Source organism: Charadrius vociferus, unplaced genomic scaffold (assembly GCF_000708025.1).
Source record: "Charadrius vociferus isolate BGI_N301 unplaced genomic scaffold, ASM70802v2 scaffold650, whole genome shotgun sequence".
Lineage (NCBI taxonomy): Eukaryota > Metazoa > Chordata > Aves > Charadriiformes > Charadriidae > Charadrius > Charadrius vociferus.
This window is the reverse complement of record NW_009646736.1, coordinates 209,459-217,774: the sequence shown is the minus strand read 5'-3', so window position 1 is coordinate 217,774 and position 8,316 is coordinate 209,459.

Below are 8,316 nucleotides of genomic sequence, written 5' to 3'. Positions count from 1 at the left end.
GTCTGTCACAGAAAGGCTTTCTGAAAATCTGATAAACACTTCACAAAGGCTTTTCCTGTAAATTTATTTGTGACTTCAGAATTAAACCATGTCATGAAAGTTAAATAGGATATCTTCCTATGAAAGCTCCCAAGGGCATTCTTTTGAACTGCCTTTAATATGTAGTGCCCTTTGCTGCCTTTCGCCACTGCATCCAAGGTCAAGTATTTCCCTATAGTTTCTTAATTGTTTTTTTATCTGTCACCTCTATTTCATTCACTTTTGAATTTATACATATGCACCTTTACGCATACGTGCATTTACATTGGGGGGAGAGGGGTTCATTAGCCTCATTTGTCAAGAAAATGAGGCATAGGTGTCCAGAATATTTGTTTACCCACCCCGTCACAGCTTTTGAACCAGTTGCCCAGTGTACATTGGCCAACCAAATCTAACAAAGGATAAAGACTTTCTAAGCTATAACATTTCTACAATTTTACATGAAAATTAATGGCAAGATAGAATGCTTTCAGTAAAAGACAGGCTACAGGGTGAACTTATGTTTATCAGGTCCCAGAAAATCACTAGGGATAAAAACACGATAAATGCCCATAACCATGGAAAACCTTCAACTGGAGTTCATATCTTGATACCAATGAATTCAACCATGAGACAAAATCCATAGCAAACCAAGCTTCACTAGTTCTCCTGCTCACAGTAGTACTTGTTTCATTGACCACCTTATAATATTTAATGTTTTTGCCACTTACTCAATTCTCTGATGTGTCTTTTTCTGGATATCTCTCTCTAGTATCCGATCAATTTTTTTTTTTTTTTTTTTCTTTTTTTTTTTTTTTTTTTTTTTTCAAAATTTGCTCAACTCGTCCTACACATGTGTAGGGAAAAAGAACTTTAATAACTGAAGAATAAGTATATGTTTTTCCTGGAGGTGCTCTAAAGCCAAAGATTGCTTAAATTTTCTGGTGGCCAGACTAAAGCAATGCTCTTCCAACATGCCATCCAACGCAGTAGTCCTAAAACCCAACTGAATACTTTAGTATGTCCTTTCAACACATTGATTCATTGATTGAAAAATACCATACTCCATGGTCATACATTCTAGCTTGATCAGAGAAAAGATATTGAGCCTTTGTCACAAAAGCAAGTAAAGTCTTAGTAAAATCAGTTGGCATGACAAGTGAGCCAATAGTATTTTCTGAAGATGTATAATTTTATCATTTATTTACACCTTTTTAACTAAATGTCAGCTTTTGAAAGAATTCTAAGGGACCCTAACTGTAGATTGGACCTGGTTTTGCAAGCAGTACTACTTAAGCAGGGAGCACTTCTGTGGAGTCATTTATTCCATTCAGCCAGATCCCGAGTCAGGTCATGCACATCCGCTGGTAACACAGACTATAGACTCTGAAGCTGCAGAATTTTATGCATTCAAAGTATCAGTGTCAGAAAAATGTGTATTACTACTCACTGTTATTCATACCCGCTTCAGAGATTCAATAACAAAAGAATGTAATAAACTTCCCAAATATTTAGGAACAAGGTTTTAAGATAAACATTTTTCATTTCACATAGATGTTCAAAACATGCAACTAAAAATAAGAGCATGTGACATATGGCAATTTTTTTCTGTTATCTCAAAAAAAAAAAAAAAGTGAGGATTTACATTTATTTGTGTAGATATATATCATGTTGTATTTTTTAAAATAAATCACCAACACCTTAATCTAAATTTGGCTTTCATTTTCTAAACATTTTTGGGGAAGCCAGTATCAGTAAAATAGTCAGGAATAACACCTGGAAGATGAGCTTTACTGGCTAGAGGATTAAGGCAGAGTTGAATGGCTCCCTTTGTAAAATAACAGCCTTGGTTCTCTAAAAACACAGATTGCTGTTTGCTGCTAATGGGTGCCTTGAGTAGCATTACAGCAAATTGCTTTCCTTGATGGCATAAACTGAATACACAGAAAACACGAACACTTAGTTAAAATGTTAGCACATCAAAAGTCACTAAAGGAAAATAACTGTTTTCCAGAGAAGGGCTTTGTATGATCATAATTGAACTATTTCTGTTTTAGTGAACTTGTGCCATTTAAAATGGGAAGCAGAACCAGATTTTCTACTGCCATGCTGATTGCATAGTCACTCCGCAGCAGTGCAAAATGAGTGTTGACTGTGACTATATCACGGTGGCAGGAATAAATTAACAGCTGGCCATCAGGCTGCAGTATCCAGTGAGGTCCCCAATGGAAGTCTAGACAGCTCCAGCCCTTGCCCCAGTTTGGACTTCCAGATACATTCGCTCACAGCAAGAGGGTTATCCGACTGTTTTGGTTACACCTCTTCCTACCTGACTCACCTCACTTAGCTTGTGTTGTACCTGCACTATCAGATTCTACCGGGGCAATGCAGTACTGCAAGAGTGTAATATTTATCAGGAGATGATCTCATACCAACTGGCTGAACTCTTTCAATGGAACAAGTTAACTGAAAGGAATTGCAGAATATATTTTAGTATAGTAGATTAAACGTCTGTAATGCTCCACTGACACAGCATGAAATGCAAGGCAACGAAGATTCTGGCCCTTGAGGTCAGGCTTGGGTTTACTTGATAGCTTTTTTTTTCACCAGGATAAATCTCTATATTCTGTTGATACAGTTTATGTGTGGGTTTTGTTTCAAAGAAGAAAGTAAATCCTTCCCAAAGTCATAAATAAAGAAAAAAATCTGCTTGGTTTACTCTAGATCTCAATATAAACAAACTATAAAGAAGGAAGTGCATGAAAACACTATAATAACTTCTCAGATATGTATTTTTATTTATAAAGTATATGACAGAACTCTGTAGCTATACTAGTGCAAGTAATTTAAATAAAATGAGACCTAGAACATATTAAGAATCTTCCAATGAAAAGTAGAACATATTTTGGCACCTTGGAATAGGGTTTGAAAAAGGCCCAAATAATCCAGCTCTCACTGCAAATTTGTTTCCTAAAGGAATCCGACACAGATTAAAATTCTTTCATAGAATAAATCAGTATCGCTCTATTGGATAGTATTGCTCTATTGCAACAGTGCAACAATTTATCTAAAAATCTGGGCCTGCAATATATCTAAAATGTATGTAGTCCTTTGCCTAGATTACCAACAGCAGTAACAATCAAGACTTCTAAATATATACATTCTGGGTATAATTCTGCAGTCATATATATCTACAGATTCACACACAGAACAGTCAGTTTCACCTTAAGCAGTTTACAGTGCAAATCACTTTCTCAAATATTAGATGAATGCTAGAGCATTTGGGCTGCATGTTTTAGTTATTTTCTGTATTCCACTTGGACGAAAGAACAAAATACGGAAACATTTCAATCAATTATTCTCAGATTGCTAAAAGATTACAAGCTACTCTTTTTTCCTGACCACTCCATTAGGTTTTGGTAATGAAAACCATTACTAGTCCTATGCTTTCCTGGCAGCTGCATCAGCAGTAATTAATCTCCACCGACTGAAGAGCGTAAAGGTAGCCTGGTGCTTTTATTACCATTTTTTCCCCTGCATTATAAAGATTATGTATCAAAAAAAGATGCCAGAAAACATCTTTAGGTAGCAGAGGATTTAATCTGAGAACTTCTATATCTAGTTCAATGCCAGGTCTTATTATCTGGCAGTATTAATTAGAGAGGAGAAAAAACGATGTTGGTTTATATAGCTCTCCTTAACGTGTAAGATTGTAACCATGTCACTGTATGGTGAAATGAGCTGCAAAGTACAGCATGCCTGTCTTATCTAATGCATGATATAGGTACGCTTTCTTAAATACTTCATACTAATACGTGGCCCTTTATGAAGTTACTTGAAGCCACAGAAGAATTTGTAGCATCTTCTCTGAAGACAAATGTTTGAATTATTTTTTTAGAAGATAATTTATATAATGATATTTTTAATAAAATTAGTAATACAATAAGCATATCTTTTTTCTATACTACCGTCTTCATCATAGAAAATGTTCCTCAAGTGTCTGGTCTACACTGCAAAGGCCTATTGCCAAAAACTTCCTTTTGTCACTGAAAGTATAAATACGCATCTGATGTAAGGTAGTAACGCCCAGTTTTTGTCTTGTCCAAATCAAATCTACTTTCCCAAACAACAAAATTCTCTCAGCCAACATACAGTCACCAAATAGACCGCTGACAAAATAACACTGTCTCACAGTGTTATTTTATATAAGGTCCCAGCTTCTATTTCCAGTCAAAGCCAGTCTTCTGAGTCCCATCTCTGAGAAGCCACTCAAACAACTCCCATCATGATTTCTATTACATTTAACATAACAGTATTAATCAGTTGTCATTAAACAGTTCACATAAAAAATCAGATAGCATTTTCATTAAAGTTTATATTTAAATAATTCAAGAGTTTCAAACAGTGGATAGCACCTCTTCCAGTTACAAGCCCATCTAATGAGGCTGGGTTTTGTCAGCAAAACAGCCAAGTATGCACAGGAACAGCACTGTCCTATCATACAAGGTCTGTTACAGTAAGTTTTTTGTGAAGGATGGCCTACTGCAGCCCTTTGACACACAAAAGAATTATCACACGGGAAATAGTTCCTGTTGGTCAACTGGTTGCCAGGATCTGCTCACATGCAACTGTCCACCTGAGAATGTCTAGACTGAAGTATTGCCTAACCAAAAATGAGGACGTTCTCCACCTTTCATTGAAAGGGAGGCTATTGTGATTTTCCTTAGGTTAACGGCAGGAAAATGCCAGGTAGAAACATGCACACAGTTCACCGTGGAGCAGCTGACCCACGTTAATTTGTTATACTATGGTAATCTGCTTGTGAATCACAGACTACAGACCTGAAGTTTATTAGTGCAGAAACTAATGAATGAGGAATAGAAATTACAACGCTTGCCTTGATCTGTGATTAAAATGAAGATTTCAGTCTCTCTCCAGCCTGATCCACACAGGAATTATTTATGGATATAAACATGTCAGTACCAGGATCAGTGATAACTTTTACAAATGTATGAGTCCATATCATAAATTGGATACAGTTATGCCAGTATTAAAATGCTTTACAGAACTACAGTTTATTTCCCCCAACCCTCCTGGTAAGGAAAAAGGTGCACCAAATGAAACACATTTATACAACCATTTATCCCCACATGCTAAATATCTGTTAATAGGTGGTGTAAAGGACACTATCCTGACCTGCCTCTGTTTTAAAGTTACAGTTGTGAAGTAGAGGGACATGAAAAACATGGAAAAAAAATGTATGAAGAAAAAATATTTTTAAAAGGATTTTTCTCCAAGACAAATAAATTCTCAGCATAACATATAAAGAAAATCTGATTAAAGAAAAAACAAACAAACAAACAAACAAAAACACCACACACACACACACAAAAAACAACAAACCCCCACAAAACAGGTTGGGGTTAAAAGCTGAGGTGAAAATTGAAATAATTTTATTTACTTCAGTAGAAGGCCTTCAAAGTTATCATTTAAAAATACACGAAAAGCATTCTTTCCAAGCCGGATTTACTAAAGAAACAATTTCAGGATTTCAGATCCTGACATCAGTCAAGGGAAAAAAATAAAAAAAAAAAAAGAGATTAACAGAATCAAGGCGGCATCTAGTGGCTAATCTTTTAAACACACAGTTAAGGGAGGCATCCTGTGGATTTTTGATCTGAATTTCCTGGTCTCTTCACAGACTCAAAACAAAAAATACTGTCATTGTTGTAATTTTATGTCTCCGTGGTAAATTGAATAATATTCTTACAATATTTTTTTTTTAGAAAAGAACTATTAAGACAATGTGTTTAGTCTAAATGATATCACAACTTTACAAGAGCTATTACTTTGAGGGGATTAAATTCCAACTATGTACTAGCTACATATTACTAAAATTCATCAGTTTTAATTTGGATAGCCATATAATAATAGAACATAGGCATTTTTGATAGAAGAATTCGATGTGCCTCTTCACAAAGGATATAAAACTATGTAGGTGATTGTTATAATTACTAATTGGAGGGAGGGAGGAAGTTGACTATGTATTAGAGAATGGTTGCATTTTCAAGAACAGTAGCAGAAGAAGACTTGAATCAGAAACCTCTAGGATTAAAAGCCTCAACTTTTTCAGCTTGAACTAAGACCCTGTATTGATCCTCACTCATCAACAAATTATATATTTCATCTTTGAGAGTGAATTTGTCCAGAAGATCTGAATGCTGCCAATCCTGTGTCAGGTTCCATTTATATTGACAAAGGACTGAAAAAGAGACATTCAAAACTAAAAGCATTCATTGCTACACTCTGAGTTTAAAAACTCAGACATTGGACAGGGATGGTTGTGATAACTTGCAGTCTTCAGACTAGACGAAGAGGGTACAAGCACACACTTTTACTATTGAATTACATACATGACCATCACTGAAAAATTTAATGATTCAGGTCCTACTAAAATGGGAAAACAAAAGAAACAGAGCTTGTATAGCACTGGTATATATAAATACATTATTAAATTTGCTTCTGGCAATATATTATTTATGTGTGATTATTATAAAAGAGCAAGGATAAAATCTAATACAGCTCTCATCGCTGCCTGATCTCCTACATAAATAACTTGTTACTGTGTCATTGTGAAGAAAAAGCCTCAAATACAAAGACATACAGTCAGTGCTACAGAAATGCCATACAATTCTGTGACTGCTAATTGAACTCTACTGCTAACTGCAAAACCATGTAACTATGCAGTTCAAATCATAAAGATACAGTGGTCTTAACCTTTCCTTAAAAAAAAAAAAAAATCCAAACCAAAAAGAAACCCTGCATTTTCCAACTACTGAAAACAAATTAAAAAACATAAAAATAAAAATTAAAAAAAGCCCCAAAACTGTTGACACAGCCCCTTTCCATTTGACAGGCTTATCTTGAGAGAATGGTTCTGGATTACGATCACATTTGAGGTTTCTAAAAGCTTATTCTGACACCCTGTGTAAATTAGCCTGACCTGAAAACAAAATTTAGTAGTAGGGGTTTGGTTTTATGTGCCTTGCACACCACAAGTCTGACCTGCATTTGAGCCCGTGGTGAAACACTGCTATCAAACTATAAAACAGAAGACTGCTCATGGGAGAGCGTTAGGTCATGTGGGATGAGTGCCTAAGCAATAGGATCTTGGTAACAAGAATGACAACTACTCTTTAACCTCAATTTCCTTCTCTTTGTTGAGAAAATACACAACTGAAATGTCTTATATCATTGTAAGTCCATAAAAGCAGTTTTAACATCATTACTGTTCCTTTGAAACAGATACTAATGTAGAATATTTAGATATTAATGCTGTTCAGTTTAAGTAAATGTTCTTTGACAGTTTGATTCTGTATTGTTATGTGTATTGTATATGCAGATGTTATACGAGGGGCTGAAACCTCACCTCGCATCGGGAAAACACAAAACTGCCTGACCAAGAGAAAACAAACAACTTTTTCATTCATGAGGTATAGTCAATTATCAAAGCCTGGACACTAACTTTTCACATTAACTAAGTGTCCATACAGCTGTTCTTGAACTTCCTTTTATTACTGCTCTATATCTGGATAAAAAAAAGACTGTATGTCAATCTCGTCTAACATTAATAGAAAACAAATGCAGTATTTTCATTTCTCTAAAGTGCTGGCAACAGATAATTCTAATGATTGGTAACACTATTCAACAAACATTCTTTGCAAGCTTATGGAAAACCCTATGCTGAATCACTTCCCTACCATACTCCAACTCTGTGGTCAGCAGTGATAAGGCAATAACATATAACAGCAATTAAAAGTGAAAATAAATTAATATATTTTGTCCTGAAATCATGAACATTGCTATATAAATCCTTAAGGAGCTATTGGATTGATACTCCTCAGACAAGAAAAGATAATTTTGTAAGTTTTCTAGTTCATGTTATCTCAAGACCATAGGCAGGGCAAACTAAACTGCTTGCTGAATCAGATCTTAGAATCAGTTTGAAAGACAGGCTTAAAGAAGAGCAGAGAAAATGGAATAAGTTTATCCAAAGCCTCAAAACCCAACAAAAGTACACTGATACCAACATTCAGCTACAGTGGAAGGCATTGTAAATCTAATAAAAAAAGAAATTATATGTTCTAAACTTGGAATACCTGGGAGGATATATACTGTTGCATTCCAAATCACTTTTGTGTTTTCAAGGCCTGCCCTTTTGCCACTGATCTTAATGGAAGTGGAATCATGCCAAGATTGTGACTATGGCCTCCAGAAAATAAAACATGAAGAAGCAAG